The sequence below is a fragment of the Harpia harpyja genome, chromosome 5 (genome assembly GCF_026419915.1).
Source record: "Harpia harpyja isolate bHarHar1 chromosome 5, bHarHar1 primary haplotype, whole genome shotgun sequence".
Taxonomy (NCBI): Eukaryota; Metazoa; Chordata; class Aves; order Accipitriformes; family Accipitridae; genus Harpia; species Harpia harpyja.
The window spans coordinates 49184190-49200436 of NC_068944.1; the positions used below are offsets into that span (position 1 = coordinate 49184190).

The 16247-nt window shown below is 36.3% G+C and overlaps 1 protein-coding gene across 10 annotated transcripts in view; it reads left to right on the forward strand.

Moving 5' to 3' along the window:
• Positions 1 to 16247, forward strand: part of RALYL (RALY RNA binding protein like) — a 404805-nt gene that overhangs the window by 201055 nt on the left and 187503 nt on the right. The window lies entirely within an intron of this gene.

A 16247-nucleotide genomic window follows, 5' to 3' on the forward strand; every position in this document is an offset into this window, starting at 1 on the left:
GAAATCTATTTTTCTGATTATTTGTAGAAATTGAGGCATTTGTGTTAGATGGGTTGTTGTTTTGTCACAGTTGCTCAACAGTAATTTTAAGTTTTACAACCCCTGTATTTTGGGTTCAAAAGAAAAACAGATTAAAGAAATCCAATTACATTTTAGGGGAGATTACTTTACAACTTTTTTAGGAAAAGTTATATATATGAGTGAAATAAAAGTACTCAAGTGATAAAAGCAAGGCAGCAAAGTCAGTCTCTGGGATGGCATTATTAGAAGATGTTTCCTGGAGCGGTGGTCTCCGAGCAGTAGGCCATGTAATGCCATCAGTGCATTATTTACAGCTCCTCGCACACTGGTCTGACCAGATTTTTTAAACTGTGTTTTCCTAAGGCAATAGATCTATTATTATTATGACTACTGTTGCTAGTCTCTTTTAGTATTTCTTCTGGCATCTATAATATGCCAAGTGCTTTGTACGAGGAGATGCCCTTGCTGTACTCAAAGTACTTTTATGCTTTGTACAGAAGGGAGTGTGATGTTGTTGTAAAAAGTTAAGGGACCAATAATTACTTGAATTGTTCAAATCTTTTAATAATAACAGAAAGCTTATTCAATACTAAGTTCAACTGTATAATCTTAAAATACTTTGATTATTCTGCAAAGTCTTGTGATGGCATATTTCATGCCTCAATTCCTGATGTATCAAGGAATATAAAGAATAAGCAAGGTGAAATTTTCTTTTAGCTGTTCCAAACCTCATTTATCTTTCTGTATATGAAACACAGTTGTCATCGGTATTGTTTGACAAAGAAAATGACTTCATAAAAGTGGTACTTTCCTTTAGACAAACTTTTTCGATGAATTCTTTTTATTAGGAGTAGACATTAACAGTCACCTCAAAATAATGAGGAGCTGATAGATAAAATTTGCTTGGCATTATGACCCAGAAGAATAACTTACCTGAAAATTGTGCATTTGAATGGAAGGAAGTAATAGGTAGACTCATTACTGTGAAACTACTCAATGAAAAATGACTGTTCTCTGTCCTGAGAGCCTTGCATTCTGAAATAAACAGAACACGTGATTTTATATCAACAGTCAAGGTATGGAAAGGGGACAAGAAAAGCCTTTTACAGATGTACAAATAAACTTGATTAGCATAGCTGAATTTTCTTTTAGATGGAATTAGAATATAATTAGTAATATAATGAGGACTGGATGGTAGTCAGTTGTGGAAAGCTGTTTGAACAAAGGAATATTTGAAAAAGACTATCCCATACTATATGCCTGATACTGCTATACACTCTAACACTCAGGACCTCACAAAAGAAGGAATAATTTAATTTAGACTGCATTATTAATCTACATTAGTTCTTTCATGGTTTTGGCAAACTGAGCATTTATGTTAGCTCCTGTCTTCTACGGAGTCCTGCCATTCAACATTGTGATACCCTCTACAGCAGCTTTACCCATGAGTCAGAAACTGCTCACATGTATGTAAATGAAATTAAAAATTGAACCTGTAAATTCCTATAGCTGTATACAATGCTGCACAATTCACTGAAGATCCTGTCTAAATGTTTTGTCTGAGGTGGAGTCCCAAAGTGTTAGGCTCCATAGGTAGATAATAGGTCATTTTGTTTAACAAATTCCTCAGAAGTACAAATCTAAAGCACTGGTAGTGCTCTCAGTCTTGCCATCTTACTGTGGGTCATTTTAATTGGCGTGCTGGTCTCTGCGGACAACTGTCAAGCTCCTACTGATGTGTTTGGTGACCATTGACGTGTAATGGCTATGCCGTGGCTACTGTAACTTCAGGGAAGTGGGTATCATGAGCTGTGTGATTATTTCCAAGTTTTCTGTTTCATGAAGTGCAACATGGTCTGAAAAGCTGAGGGGAAGAGATCGTAAAGGAACACAAAAAAACATGCTTAAGAAATTTATTGGTATTATTGTGAACTTCAGTGTAGTTTCTTGAAGTGATATTATATCTTCATGGGAATAGCACGTTTTCCTGCCCACAGGTCAGTACTGGGCAGAGGAGTCTGCTTCACAATGATTATTTTGTGAATTGCTTCAGGCTGGAGCCAAGAAAATGTTCAAGTTGGTCTAGGACAAAACTGCAAGTTATGTTCCCAGTTGTGGGAACACACCCATATAATTCCCTCTGCTATATCACCTCAAAAGTTTTTCATCCATTTAAAAATATCTATGAGTTAGAGAACTTTTGCCCATATTTGCTTCAATGGTGCAAGTCCCTCATTGCAGCTGTGGGCCGAGGAGCGAGCTGTGGCAAGAATGAAACTTTTGGGTACACACTGGCGAACAAAGTTCTTCACCTGATGTTTTCTCCTGCCTTTTTAGTTCTTCACAAGGGTCACAGCAATGCTATTTAACTTTTTTATCCACTCCAGCACACATGAATTCTGTGAAGACAAATGCCATGTAAAAGGCATTTAATGTTCTGTAACTTTATATTATGTATTCCTGTTTACCTTACACATTTGGCAAATATGTGTAACAACTTCCATCTAAAATTCTGGTATAGCTATCATAGTGATTTCTACATGATAATGTCCCTTTGATTTGCTTGGTTTATAGTTCATAGTGTTATATTATATAATTATATGACCTAATTTTCTTCCTCTTTCACACACATTTTTAAAGCAGCATAATTCCTTTAACCTCAGAATATGTTTTTATTTACACCAGAATAAGACCCGAACCACCTCACAGGCACCTTGAGAAAGCAAGTTAAATGCTGCAGGGCTAGTACTTTTGGTCTCTTCTTTAAGACACCATAGAATTTCATTCTTGGATGCTGAGAAAAAGGAAAAAGATCACAGTACCAAGAGTATGAAAGACACTGTAGTTCTTCAGCTGATGCCCTTTTTAACTAATAAATTAGTTCCACTGTAGCTTCAATCCTGTATTGTTGCTGCAAGTATTATTCACGTACATCTGCCTTCAGGTCCAAATTAGATGCAGTCTCTGAGTACCACGTGAGTGCATATTGACATGTAGCCTAAGGTAAGATGGTGGTTGCAGATAATTATTTTGGGTGACATACTCTATTGCACATCCTTTTGAGAACCACAGAAGCCCTGCAGGGGCTTTCTAAATGATGACTATCCAGTAGAAAACATGCAAGGAGAAGAGCAGGTAATAAAGAGAGCCTTTAGAGAGACTCAGCATATACCTTTGTTGTAAATTGAATTGATGTGACAATAGGACTTTTTTTCCTTTTGTTTCCCTTGCCTCTACTCAAAACAGATCTTCTCTGTTCTGTATTTGTAATGTCTAGCAACACTGAGAGACTTAACTACATATTTGCAGAACTAGGACTATCCAGAATGAATCAATTTTTCACCTCAATCTGAAATCCAGACAACATTAATTGTCACGAATGTTTGAATTTAAAAAAAAATAAATGCTTATGCTGCCTTAGTGAACTCATTTGTGAAAAATGCACTTTGGCTTGAGATGCACATTTATCCAAATTTTCTTGGTGACTTAGCTTTCTTTAAACTAATGGTACACTAAGAAAGGAAATTCAAAACTGAATTAGTGATTATTCAGTTATAACTTTGCCATCAGCCTTCAGTGAGTAGCACGCAAATACAACAATTATGCATTTATATGAACATAACTCATGACTCATTAAAGCAATCTTGTTACTCTTACCCACCTAACTCCAGCTACCATATTGGCAGGATACACCTGTGCTGGATAACAAGAAAGCAATGTGATCTCATTTTAAAGTGTATAGTGGAGGAGCAACTGGGAAGGTTTCTTATTTTGCTTCTGGCAAGTCTGTAAAGACTAGATTTTTAATGTGGGTCAAAACATTCTAGGCAAGGACAATGGCTTACTTAAAGAAACCTCAGAGATTGTACTGATACAATCAAAAAGTGGGAATGTTTTAGTACTTTAATGAGACTTTAAAAATAGCAAATATTACATTTATATAATGATTAATTATATATTCAAGCTATATTTCAAGTCTTATACCTTTATGAGATTGGATTTTGCATATTCACATTCCTGGACCAGAAAGTGCAATACACTTCACAGAAAATCCTTCAGCTCGTCGTAACTTTTGAAGATGCACGTTCTGATGTTTTGTACTTATCAGCATTGCACCATGAGTAAATAATCTGAGAACTGTAACTCAGTAATATGCATGCAACTGTTTATCCAAGTGAGACTTAGACAGCAAAGTATTTAAGTTTTGATAAGTTGTAATAACTATATATTGTATGGTTTTCAACACTTAAAACATTGTACCTCAAAGAATATTGTGTTCTTCTGGTATAATAATCCACTTTTTTTCTGAGTAGTGTTTAAGCAAAAGCAAAAGCAAAAGCACACTTATGAAATGCTGTATACAGAATTATCATTATCATGTAAGTTTAAACAAAAAAATATGTTTAAATAAGCAAATATTTGAATCAGCAGAAAATATTTATCCATAAACCTATCCACAAGCCCATAAAACCTATGACATGTCATAGATGTTGGCTTATTGGGGGGATGACTTTTACATTTGCTGAACTCATATAACTATTTGCTGAATACTTCCCCACATAAGATCAATTACTATTGCAAAATAGCTGTCAGCGTCAGGGCCAGGTTTTGAGAAAGTTTTTTTGATCCAATATTTTTTGTGTTGAACAAAACATAAAGTAATGATAAAAAATAAATTTAAATGCCAAGTTGTCTTCTTACAAACGCAAACAAAAAAACCCAAATAAAACCCACAAGAACTGTATATATGTAGTCATGATGAAAGTAATGCCTTCAATGTCTCAGGAACTTAGAGTGAAACTAAGGATATCAACTTAGACCTGTGCTGTCTTTAATAAACTCTTTCCCACTAAATCACATCTTAGTCAATGTCCTCATCATCCAGCCCTCAGGCATGAGCAGAATGTTACAGAACTTCTGAAAAATTATTAATTAACCTTCCACAGCTTAGTTCAGAGGTTGTTAAATTTTACCCACTAGAACAGACTCTTTAATCCTATTTCAATCTGTTTCTATGTTTGGGAACCAGTGTAATCCTGTTTCAGCCTACTCCTGCATGCAGGAACAGGGACCCTGTCTAAATCTATCTCATGGGTCTCCACCTTCTTGATGCCTAACCATGCCTTTGTGGTCTTGGTGCAGCCTGTGTAACAGCAGACAGTATTGTTGAGTCTCACTGTAGGCAGCCTTGGATACAACCACTGATCATTACTCATATTGGTCTTCTGATATTGGGTAGTTTCCGTACATCCATTCCCATTACACATTTTGGCGTCTCCAAATACCTTTATACCTTCTGTCGTTGCATCAGTAATGTTCATTGTGGCTATAGTCTATAGCCATAGCAGCAGACTATGCTACAGCAGCATAACCCAGCTGTCTTATGCTCTTGAACCCGAAAAGATTATTAGCTCTTGGTGTTACTCCATAGTCCTGTTTGTTGTGCATTTTTTTAATCAGTATTTTCTCATCCTATAGTCACACTGAAGTGCACCATTTCAGGTACTATCCGTGCACGTAAAGGAACTCATGTAAAGGAAGGAAGGGTTATTTTTAACAATCATCACACTGTCAGCGGTTCAGGGCAGGACACCATTGCACAATTGATGTATGCCTGTTCCAGAAGAGGAAGTTGAATGTTTCATCATGTAACAAAAATCCATATTTTAATGGAATGAGCCATTTCATTAGATGGAGAATACCTAGAATAAGAATGAGTTTTACTCCCCATATCTTACAAAATGTTCTATTTCTCTCTTAGTGGGACTTGGTCACTCTAACTCATTATGAAAACTGAAACTACAATCTAGATCTGACTTTCTGGCAGAACTAAAATATTTTCATGTTCAGAAAAGTACCAAGTACATATTAAGAAAATAGTTTATCTATGAGGCAAACTCATGAGAGCAAAGCTTTCCTTTCTGATTGCTTGGGGTCTCCTCCTGTGAAATGCTTCATATATTCCTAAACTATGACAAATTAAAATTTGCAAAGTTGTGCCTGTCACAAAGTTTTGTACTCTGAACAGCCTGATGTCAGCTCATGCAAATGTTAAGTATTTCTTCTGTCATAATGCCAAGAATAATGCTTTGATTGCTTGCCATCAGCAGGTGTTATTGTAAGAAAAACCTTCCTTCAAGGCTGTGTACAGATGTATATTAGGATTCAATTAGTCTTCTGTACGGCCAGCTCATCTTTAAAAACATGGACAAGGTAGTATTATGGGATCTTTCTGTGTCCTTTTCTGCTGCTTGTCATGTCTGTATATAGCACAGGGTCTCATCTGCATTAAATGCTACTTTTTTCATCACTTCATCCTTGGTTTTCCTAACTTGCTACACTTTAAAGTCCCTCAAATCTGCTTGCAACAAATATTTACCTGTTCATGAGCCTGATATGTCTATTGTAATTTTGTACGTGCTTTTCAAATCCTTTGGACAATGTTACCTCAAAGTTCCCAGTACTTCAGCCTTTACTCCATGCATATCTTGATGAGGTTATTTTTTTCAGCAAACAATATCCAGTAGTTCCTTCTTGATTTGAATATAACTCTCTGTTATTTCTGTTGCAGCTCTATAAGAAGTTACAAAAATTGTTTTCCTTTGTGGCAGACAAAATCCTGTACCTTAAATATACTTGCTTTCATTAGTGACTCCTAGGATCATTAAAATTTGTATAGCTATTCTATGTTTCATTCTGAACTGTCATAACATCATGCGGTGATAAAAACACTGTCATGATAGGTTCTCTCATAACATTTGTCTCAGTGTCTCGTGTGGGATGTACTGTATAAAAAGAAGAATTATCTCTAGGATGCTCTGCAATTTTTGGTTTTGTTGTTCTAGGAGGTCTCATGTTGTCTACAGCTTCATTTTACTTGATCTAGCTTGATTCAATTTGATAGACTATCTTCCATGCATTTGGCTTCCTTCACTTCAAACAGAATCTCATCTGGACTGAGTGATATTTTCTTCTTGATCATTTGACAATACTTTCTTCACTATTTCATCATGTACTGGTGGAGTTAGTGCTGTCAATATCATGTCACCTGGCTTCTATGTGTGCCTGCCATATCTCCATGTTTTCTCATTCTTTTGTTAAAATATTTCACTTTCTGACCTTGTTCCAAAAGGCATATGGAGAAATTCATATTGCTCCAGGGTGTATAGAAAGGGCACAGGTCAGATGATTTCTCATCTAAATCTGACTTGCCAATATTTATCTTTCTAACCCACAATTGGAAGTATAGGGGTTTTTTTACCAGGTATTCAGCACTGAATTGGTGACAGGACAGAGAAATGTTATTTTAGTATACTGTGGAATCCAGACAAATCCCAGTCCTGCTATTTGTCTTTTGGACTATGACTGTTAAACCCATGAAATAGCTTTCCCTCCCGAGACATCACTCAGCTGTTTGGAGGAGAAAGTATAGCAAATATTCCTGCTACCAGAATACTGATGTAGCAGACAAAAATCCTTCACCCAATCATAGTCTCAGTTCATGGAGGCAGCTCTTTAGCACAATGAACTTTCAGGATAACTCTTCCTCTCTTTCTTTCCCTTCTTAACAGCAAGGTCAGCTAAAATGCAAATGTTCTTTCTCTGTTTAGCTTAACTGAGACAAGAAATGCTTGTGAAGGCATATTTGCTATCTCAGATTTGATTTCATGTCTTAAGCCTACTTTCATTTCACACCTAAGGAAAATACAGAGGAGGAGATCTGTTTCTTTCTCATCAAGGGTCTATCTCCGGTTTCACACTTAATCCTACAATTCCTTCAATGATAGACAACTTCATCAGGAAAACTGTGTAAATCAAGTATATTGGGGAAAAAAATAATACTAACACCTTATTAATAACTCAATTATTTTTCAACACTTCATACAGGCAAAGTGAAATTCAGAAGCAAAAAAGGTGACATTTGACAAATGAGGTGCTCAGATTCTATACTACTCCTCTGCCCTCACCCAGAAGAAATTTTAGTATTACTGAGTTTCACCATAGTGTATGAAGTTTTGAGTAAAAGTCAGTCATTTCTAGGTATTTTAATGACTCAGAACTGAACACTGTTCAGGTTCTTGATCATTACAACTGTTTAAATGACTTAAGTCTATTCTAGAAAATTAATGGCAGTTGAATCAGACTTTTTTCCATAGTAAAACTTGTAATTTTAAAAGGCCAACTGAAAAACAATTTAGTCTGTTTTTTTGTATAAAGCTGGATATTTTCACATCTATTTTAAGTTGTGTAAAGTCCCTCTATACCTTACAGAATACCTCATATTACTTACAAATTGATATTGTATCTGTAAGAACACACTGCTCATGTTCAAACCCAGCCTGGAATTTCTAATTTGACATATATGTAAGTTTAGATATATGAGTCCTGAGCTTTCCCCCACCAGATGATAACAGCCAGATAGCAGAAAGCTGAGAACATATACTTGTTCCATAGCTTGTTCCAGAAAGAAGTACAATCTTTTCCACAACTAATCCATGCTAAAGCTAGCTAAAACTTGTCTCCCAGCTACCAATGAAGCTATCCTACTTCATGTTTCTTAACTAGCTTGATGACAGTTTTCTTTATGCCCCACTTTGTTGCACATCACACACACATCTTTTATCACACTGTAAAAAAAAAAAAAAGGATACATGTTATTTTATGTACCTATGAAAGCTGGACAGAACTTGCTTGAATGTCTCTGATACCATGACTAAGACCTCTTTTCTTTTTCTTTTTTTTGACTTGTGAGATACTGTGCTTAAACACTTAAAATACTTCATTTTCCTTTGTGTCAATCTCAGTATTTTAATACTTTTTTTTTTTAGTCTAGTTCTGTTGCTTGTTTATCTAATCATCTCCCCGATGTAAGTGTTCACTGATTTGATGTTATCCAAACACTTTTGTTATGATCACAGTCGTTCCTACACATTGTTAAAATTTCATTGAAAAGAGAGGATTTCCAATTGACTGCTGAGGTAATTTTTTGTAGACATCTGTCCCACCTCTCTTACTGTTTGCAGTTAAATGGCAAATTTTAAGTCTCTTGTGCTTTTTTTCAGTCTGCTCCTGATGCTTCATACAAATATGAAATACAGTGGAACAAAACTTAATGAGTTTGTAGTGTGGTGGTAACTTTCAAGTCTTGAAACAACATTGGGAAGTGTGTAATGTTTTCTAGTTCTTCTACTACCTTAAGTTTTCTGGACTCAAAGTCACTCCTCACTTCATGAAATCTGTGCCTGTTTAATTTGTCTTTCAGATGAGGAAGACAATATTTGACTGAAAATAGCAAGTGTGAAACAAACAGATAATAAAAAGAATAGATACTAAATGATGGAAAAACCTGTACTTGGCAAAATCTGAAGCCATTTCAGGATGTGATTCACTTCTCAGCTGTACATTATGTGATAATTCAACATCCTAAATTTTAAAGAGACACTTAAAAATACTTCTTTTTTATGATTTCTTCAGCTAAACATTATTCCTTGATTTGATACTGTCATAGAATTGTTGAATTAGAGAATAATTTGGGTTGGAAGGGACCTCTAAAAGTCATCTAGTCCAACTTCCTGCTCAAAGCAGGGCTGACTCAAAGCAGTGACAGTCCAGATGATTGTTTTTCAGCCACTTTATAATCCACCCATGCAGTCCATACCTCCCAGTCTTGTCTACAAGGATGCTATGGGAGATTGTGTCAAAGACCTTGCTAAAGTCAAGGTGGAGAACACTTACACCACCTCTTTCCCCATTTGCTAAGCCATTCATCCCATCATAGAAAGCTCATTGAGCTGGTCAAGCATAATTTGCCTCAGTAAATGTACTGGCTGCTCCTAGTCATCTTGTCCTTCATGAGACTGGACACGGCTCCCAGGATGATTTGATTGTTATTGTCCAGTCGGTCTTATCTGGTTGGTCCCTCTTCAACACTAAAGTCCATCCTGACCACAGAAGTAGGTCTGACATATATGTTGGAGTAGCAACATATTTATTCTCCTGCTCCAAGATGCATAGATCAGATACAGAGCTCCTGAATAGGCACCTCCCAAAAGCCTTGAGGACATTATTTGCTTCTCCTTACGTTCCCTTTTTCCCCCTCAACCTTTTCCAACTTCTGCCACTTTGCCGCTTTATTTTCTTCTAAAAAAGTCTGTCCCTGTCTACTCCTAACCCATTTTTCCTGGCTTTGTTAACTTTACAAATTTATTTAGTGTTTATAAGAGATTGTCCTGGAAATGTCTCCCATATTCATGAAATCTGTTAAGGTCATACCACCCTGCCTTTGTTTTTTAAATCTGTAGTGTTTTGCCATGTTCATGTTACTACCTTCTAGTTATGCCAGAGGCTGGGATTAGCCATCTGTGTGCAAACCTTAATGGTTCCAATCGAGTGAGGTGACATTGATTATGCCTGTAATTCCCCAGAGCCTATTTCTTGCCTTCTTTGAAGATGGGTGTGACATTTGCCTTTTTCCAGTCATCAGGGAGCTCTCCTGATCTCTCCAGCCGTTCAAAGGTGCTAGAAAGCAGCCTCACAATAGTACCAGCCAGCTCTCTTACCACCCCTGGCTGCGTCTTGTCAAGTCTCATAGCGGGGGTTGATATTTATTTTAACATTAGGAATTTATATTTCAGCCCATCACTATGCAAGCTTAATATTCAAAGAAAAACAGACACCACACTAGTTTTTAAGAAACTCAGGAAATTCCTTGGCATCCTCCCTTTTCCACAACAGGAATATCGCTTTCTTTTTTTCTTAGTCAAGACAAGAGTAACAGGATTGTGAATTTAAATCAAATTTCAAAAGCTTTTTGTTTTGTAAATGCACTGCAAAGAAATAGATGATAAAGACCTTTGATGTTGTAGTGACCTCAGCAGCTGATCTGGATGGTATCCATAAAGGGAGCAGTTCTCCTGCAAAGGGTGGAAGAAAATACAGGAAAGGAGTAATGTGTTGGTGCTCTGAAAATCTGTGCAATGTTAATATGTTTAGTATTTTGGAGCCTTATGGAACTGAGCTGTAGGGGTAGTAGGTAGGATATTCCTTTTCTTTGCTAGTGAAACAGTTGCATTAAAAGAAATTAAACAATATATTATAGAAACAAGAGTCATTGGTTATAGAATTAGATAGATTTGGAAGGAAATAAATATTTACGTAAGGTGAAAGATTTATTTTTAGTTGGAATCTCTTATCTAAAAATGTATCATAAAAGGCACAGTTACAATATTGATTAGAACAATTAAGAGGATATTTTAAACAGATGCAGTTTAGAAATTCAGAAATCTAGCAAAAGGCTTTGGGGTTTGTTTTTTCTGTTTGGGTTTCTTGTTGGTTTCTTGGGGTTTTGTTTTGGTTTGCTTTTTTACCTAATATGCATTAGTGCATGTGACAAATGGGACAAATTATCATTCCAGAGTGACAAGGAGTTACTCTTAATTGGTACATCTAGTGTGAAAATTACGATTTGCCTTTGTCCGACTTTGAAAATCAAGCTTGGTGCTAAATGATCTTGCTGCAGTTCTAGCAGTTCCAGTTGCCAAAGATTGAAAGGACCTAGTTATGTTTTGATTTACAGCAATGAAGTTTGACAACTGGGTAAATACAACCAGATCTATGTCTTAGGCAAATTATTGAAGTTATAGAGTGCATCAAGTTATTTTGGTTTGGTTTGAGCTATTTTTAATTGAAAAAAAAAAGACTATTTTTAATTTTTTTGAAACTTAAAAGGCCATTTTTCTGAAAACAATTATTTAAAAAATTGTATTAACAAAACCTTAACAGTGCAAGTGAATGTGGTTTTCCTGTCTAAACCATGTACATAACATTATGCCCCAACATTTACATTTCAAGCAACTGTGCAAGAAGACCCCAAAGTGAACTGTGCTGAAGCTTAAGCCATCCTGACCTCAGTCAAAATTTAATTCTAATAATAATCTTTTCAAAAGAGCATGAAAGCTGTGTTTATGGAAACACTTCCATGCCACCACTTCTGTGCAAGACGCGTTAGTTTTGTGGGTAAGAGGGTGGCTGCTGTTCCAGTTTTTTTGTTTTCTGAGGATTCATTTTGTTTCTTGGCCAGGTTTTGTTCAAAATTGTTAGAGAAAAGTTAAGTGCAAACAATCAAATTACAGCAAGATAAAATCAACACTCAAACTAACATTGCAGCAGCTGGAAAAGTGGTTGTGAATTTTTACAGCCCAAATTTAGAGGTCTTTATTTTCTGTTAATTGGCACTTACTGCTGCTTTATTTGTTTCCTAGTCTTAAATTTTGGTTTTGATGTATTTAAATCCACAAGCAGACAAGGAAGAAAATGAAGAAGAAATGGGATTTTTTAGATGTAAATAATCAAAGTGGTTATGATTTTTTTCTTTGGTCTAGTGTTGTACAAAATGAGGTAACAATTTCAATCTAATCTGCTGGAATTTTAACAATATTTTGATCCTAGACAAAGTCTTTGTGCATAAGAATGTCCTAAAAAAAAAAAAAAAAAGAAAGAAGGAAGGACAATGACACTGTTTCCATAAGGAACATATTGACCATAACATAGTGGACAATAAGAATACCAGCTTCACCACAAAATACTGCTCTTTTTTTCCTACCAACAGTAGAACAGAAGTGCATTAAGACCAACAAAGCTAATTTTTTAACAGAATGTTCACATTATATCACTTTTTCTTCTTTTTCCTTTGCTTTTCATCCTGACACCCGACACCTTTGATTTTTATTAACACTTGTCATACTTATGAAGAATAACTTCTTTGTTCCTTACATTGATATCATCACTTTGCTCATAGAATCATAGAATCATTTAGGTTGGAAAGGACCTTTAAGATCATCGAGTCCAACCATCAAGATATCATCATCATACATTCATTCATTCCAAAAACATATTTTGACCCTTTCAATAAAATTCCTCCATTTCCAGTTTTTATTTACCTCTCCCATAAAAATCTACTTTCTTCTTTTTATTACCCTAGCAAGTATCTATTTAATCAACAGCTCTTGCTCCCTTGCTATTTTCCTTGTTCCTCAGAGCTGTTCCCTTCAGCTTCTAACAGGGAGCTTTGGCAATTCTGCGCACTTTTGGTTCGCACTGAGGGATCAGTGGATGGAGTTAGGTAAGGATGGAGGTGCAGGACTGCATGGTCATACCAGGTATGACAAAAGCTCTGATGCAGGTTCCCATGGCACTTTTTGATGAGAGACAAAAAAAGGATTGGCAGTTCCTCATTGACGTGCTTACCCAAAACATGACAAAAGACACATTAAATCCAATTTTCTTGTAGTAACAGTGTCATAAGTGCTATTGTTTTACAAAAGCAAAAATGTGATTCATTTGGTTGTGTTTGGACAATATGACTAAAGCACATAAGCTACTGGACAGGAGTATTTTGTAAAAAGCTGAACCACATGAGTTTATCTTACCATGATTCATATTCACTTAACTGGAATAGTGCACAGAGTAGAAAGGTGAAGCATCATAATTTATTGCATCTTCATGTCTTTTCTCTCTGAAATTGTACCCTGCCTTGGACGCAACATCTGAAAGGGAGATGGGTTCAGGGCCTGCCCTGGTGTCACAGGTACTAATGGATTTAACCCCAGTCTCAGGAGCAAGACAGCAGGTTAACTCCTGAAAGGGTTAAGTATTCTTCCAGTCCTGGTCCATGTGCTCCATGAATTCTGTGAAAGGGCAGTCCAGAGCTAGTAATTCACAGGGAATGTAATCTTTTCTTTTTTTTTTTTTTTTAAGCAATTATGTAAAATTACCAGTAGAATTACCAGTAGTCTTCCAAGCCATCTGTTTTAAATTTTGATGGTATGCAGTATATCTGTAGTGAGATACTTTGACAGTGAACTGCATCACCATTGTATACTATATATTTATGCAAGTAAAAGTTCATTAGTATTCACAGGGATCCTCTGGCTCTGTGATACTAGCAGAAAACGTCAAATTGTTCTTAGAATTTATAAGAAGGTATAAAATTCATGAGCTGAGACAATGAAAATCCCAAAGAAATGATGGCTACCATACTTTGTACTCACTTTGGCATATGATTTCTTTATGTCTACAGAAATGAAGGCTAGTCACCTAACCTTTCACCGAGTCAGCATTTTCTGAAATACGAAGACATGAAAAGTGCTTACTAATGATTGCTTAGCACCCATCCTAATATATCTAGAATGAAAACAGCAAGGAAAAAAAAATACTGCAAGTTCCATAGTATGCCATTTAGATCCCAGTTTATTCACTTCAATAAAGCTTCCTTCAGAGTACATGCCATTATGCTCTTGACATCTTGGTAAGAAGAGAATGTCTTAATGTCCTTCAAGAATCTAGAAATTTAACCTGGATTTTTATTTTTTTTTAAATAAAGTAGATAAAGTAATGGGAAAGAGAGAAGGGTACTAAATCTGTTTAAAAAGACAGAAAATAGATGCTTCACTGAGACTTCTTGTGCTTAATTTGAACTCAAGCCAAATGTCTATCTATTATGAAATGCAATTTCCTAATTCCAAAACCTGTTGCAGAAGAAATCAGTGTTGATAGATAGAGAAGAACCAATTATGGAACAAAAATGCACTGGTTGCTTAGGTACATATGGTCACAAGCTGCTCTTATTTAGTATACTTGCTGCTCATAAAGGCCAATTTTATAAACCTTGAAAGTAGACATGAGCAAGCTCAATTTGGAGAAAGAGCTGAAATGGGCAAATATAATTATGATCAGGAACGATTAAAATATTTTAATTATTGTCAGAAGAGAAATAATCATGAAAAGAAGATGGTCTGCTTAAAAACACACCGTAAAAAACTCACAATCTGAGAAAGCTGTAGGTGACTGAAACAATAGAGTATGTACAAAAATTAAATTAGATTAGATTTATGAGTATTTTAAGTGTAAAAAACAAAGACAATTTAAAAGAAGGGAATCAATGTATTGCTGGGAAGAAACGTGTGGTGTTTGTTGTTTTGGTTTCAAGATAGATGTCTCTGTAAGGGTTTTTTCTCCTGTATTTGGAAATTGCCAGATACATTCAGATCACAGAATGTTGATGAAATAGTTTCCATTCCAGAATTCATTACAGAGCTATAAAATAAGTTATCTTTAAATGCTGAAAATTAATTTTCATCCCAGAATTTCTAAAGAACTTGCAGGGATATTCTCCAGGGAGGTTCTCAGCTGCTAACATTTGGAGAGTTATCTTCAGTAAGTCTTGAACTGTAGTAAGAGTTTCAGAAGGGTAGAATTTTCACAGAAATAAATTGTTCGGTTCACATAGTTTAAACCAAATCAGGATTGAAGTGGTTTATTGATTTACTAACAACACAAAATTAATTGGAACTCATGACCCACATCGATAACAAGAGATCAACCTCAATGCTAGGCACTTGCAAAATTTTAAGAAATGCTTCCAAAATTTCTAAATCCCCCTCTAGAATTAAGCCCAACAGAGCACATCCCTGCAGTGGGAGAGGAATGCCCCAGCTTTCCCTCCCCATCCCTAGGTGTGGGTGGCAGCCCTTGGGAGGTGATAGTGAGCCCCCAGGGGTGCTGGTCCCAGGGAGCCCCCATGATGACAGTGGGTAAGCTGGAGGCAGCATCTGGGGCTGCCAATGGGGAGGCCATGCTGCCAGGGCCAGGCAGAACCCCTGGGCCATGGGGCTATGCCTGTCAGGGTCACACCAACCCCACTCCTGCCCTGCTCCTCTCTTCTCCTGCCCACTGCAGATCTGTGTTTCACGTGCATTTCTGTTTAGCTGACTTTTTTTTTTCCAAAAGTCGTCTCATAATTCCCCGGTTACTGTTTAATCAGGTCAATGGTTGTTTTCCTCTTTACCTACATCACTCTTGGGCAAATGCCATCTCAAGCAGTTTGGACATCCCACTCAACCACATCCTTAGACTCACTCCTGTCTTGTCAGCTGCTGTTGTCCTGGCCTGTTTGCCAAGGGTGGGCCCATAGAGCACACCCAATAGAAAAAAATTAACATTGTATAAATAATTTAAAATGGTAAAAAGGACAGGTTGCATAACAATAGTCCTGTCGTAATTGTTTTAAATCACAGGAAAAAATGGTGAAATTGCTGGTGCAGGGCTTGACTGATCAGGAATGAACATGGGGATAATGTTACTAATATTAACATGACTTTACTGAAAATAGGGCTTGAGAAATTAAATATGTATCCTTTTTTATATTTTAACACCACATAGTAAGGTTG